The sequence below is a fragment of the Vigna unguiculata genome, chromosome 10 (assembly GCF_004118075.2).
Source record: "Vigna unguiculata cultivar IT97K-499-35 chromosome 10, ASM411807v1, whole genome shotgun sequence".
In the NCBI taxonomy this organism is placed as follows: Eukaryota; Viridiplantae; Streptophyta; class Magnoliopsida; order Fabales; family Fabaceae; genus Vigna; species Vigna unguiculata.
The window spans coordinates 3,239,769-3,242,676 of NC_040288.1; positions in this window are offsets into that span (position 1 = coordinate 3,239,769).

Consider the following 2,908-nt stretch of genomic DNA (forward strand, 5'->3'; position numbering starts at 1 on the left):
TGTACTTGTCTTGGCAATGATTTTCTATCAAGATTGTGCTTTTGTTTAATGCTAGAAATCTTGCCAATTAGCTTTATAATTTGGATTCCAAGGCATTAATGTCTGCTACCAAGACCTCATAAACACTAGGTGTATCTCTACATGCCACTCTCGTGGTACGTTCAAGTCCTTGAACCAAATGATCTTGGTTAGGAGTAGGATAATTTAAACCATATGTTAAACCAGTCCCAGAAGGATGCCTCTGTGAAAACATGTTTCATTACTCAATATTTGCTAATTCCTGCAAGAAAATGTTAGTATAATAAAATATATTTAGGACCTCACCACTCCGCTAAGTGTTTCACTCAATTTTCCACTCGTGTATCACACTTATAAGTTTTTCTTGAATGTACTCTCTTGCCTTTTACCACTCAAATTCCCTTTAGGGCTTGGCAAAGAACTCTAGTAACTTAAGCAAAGAGTCAACAAACCATGTGAAAAATGTTGCGAGATCTAAATCTTGACTTTAGAGGACAAAGAAAATCCAAAACTCTAAACAAAACTTCAAGGAATTTTAAACACACAAAACAAGAAAATTAAAATTAGAAAATAATAGGACTACCAAAGAGATTTAAAGGAGACAACATATAGACTCTAAGAGAAAGACTGATTACAAGTAGATATCAATAAACCACAAATAAAATTGTAACAAAAAGTTGTGTTGAACTCCCCATTTTTTTATCCTTTTTTTTTCAATATATATTGTTTCCTTTTGACTTTGATCAACAATATTTTTTTTTGTATATATATATATATATATATATATATATATATATAATATATATATATATATATATATATATATATATATTTGCAGTTCAACACAAAAACAAACTAAACAATTTATCCTTCAAACCCTCATACTCATGTAAATCAAAGTAAGTGCATTTAAAAATCCCAAATACAAAACCAAATAATTTCCACGAATCAAATGTAGAAATACACAATTTAAACAGAGAACATAAAAGAAAGAAAAAAAAATACGCCAAATAAAAAAAATTCAACCAAATTGGAAACAACCTTAGGGATTTTACTCCTTACAAATGAAACAAACAAAATTTAAAACAAAACACTGAACAAGCAGACATTGAAAAATTGTAGTTTTTTTTCATATGACAGAAAAATAACATAGAAGAGGAAATTCAAACCAAAACCTGGCTCTGATACCAGATGATACGATCCTATCCAAGAAAGAGTATGATCGTTTCTGAATTTGAATCCTCAAGAGGCACGACACAAATTAATTAGAGAAGAACGCAGAATAAGACAGAGATGGAGGATGCCACAATCTAGCAGATTGATAAGTCAAGTGAAGATTCACCACAAGATGTTAATTTTGATAAGAACCGGAGGCCTAAGCCAAGAACAAAGATAATCCTCTCTTTAATGAAATCAAATTCAATATATGACTGAAAGTCCCTACATTATTCTTGTACGTCTATATATAGGCACATAAGTTTAAGGAAACTGAGAACCCAACAAGATGGCCCAAGCCCAAAACATCAAAACATAAACTAATTTATAAAAGAAAGCCCAAAAACATAAACATAACTAATTTCTAAGAGAAACTTAAAGTCTAAAAACATAAACTAATTTTCCTAAAAACTATCTTCAAATGTGCTTTAAGCCATGATCTTCATATTCTTGAATTTCAGATGCTTGTAGCATTATGAGCCTTGAATAGTTTTGATCTTTCAATCTCTTGCTCCTTGTCCTTGTCATAGGTCCTTTAAATTGTAAAGGTTCATCTTCAAGTTCTTCTTGTATGGATCTTGGGATAGTCATCTATCATTCCCTCCTTCTTAAAGAGAATTTGTCGTCAAATTTGTCTCACTTGAAGATCTTTACCAAAAGAGTTGCGTCTCCGACGATTTAGAATAATGATATTTTGACAAACTTTTTCACTTACTTATAACTTATAACTCCAATCATCTTTCAATTATCACAACACACCACTAAAAAAATAATTGATAAATAGTTACAATAATGGATTAAAATAAATCAAAATAAGTGGGTTAAAATATTATTATTCAACTATTAATTATAAATTTTGGACCAATAATAAGTGTTTGATCCAAAATTTAGTATTATTTAGTATTTATGAGATCATCATGAATGCTAAGGTGACTTTGAACCACTAATTATATATATATATATATATATATATATATATATATATATATATATATATATATATAAATTAATATAGATTTTAAAATATTTTTATAAATTTTAATATATTTACCCGTCAATATATTTTATATATCTATACAAATATTTTGACACCTTCACAAGATATGCCATTTGTTACAAGTTTATTTCCCAATGTGCAATTATTCCAGGAAAATTATTGCAGTTTAAAATATATAATAACTTATTATTTTCTGTTGTTATTTTTAATAATTTTTTCAACAAAAGTATTTATTTTACATTTATTATATTTCCGGTGCTAACTAAATAATATATTAATAATTGTGGATGATTATCTACGTTGAGAATTAATTTAGTATTATATTAATCTATCTTGTTCTTATTTGAATTTCAAATTAAAAATAAATAATTGTTTGTTGAATGATGTATTAATTGCCTTATGGTGTTTGTTAGGTAGGTCAAATTACATTGAAATTATGACACTCGAATATTATATTTTGTAGTAAAAAAGTTGTGTTTCTCAGTATTAATTATAAGGTTTAAATACCTTTTTGGTTCTCATTTTCGCAGTGTTTGTTGCGGATGGTCCTCATTTTTACATAATGTTTAAAATGATCCTCATTTTTACCGAATGTTTAAAATGGTCCTCATTTTCACAATTCGTGTTTTATTTGGTCCTTTTTCTGTAACGCCGTTTAAATCATTAACGGAGCATTGT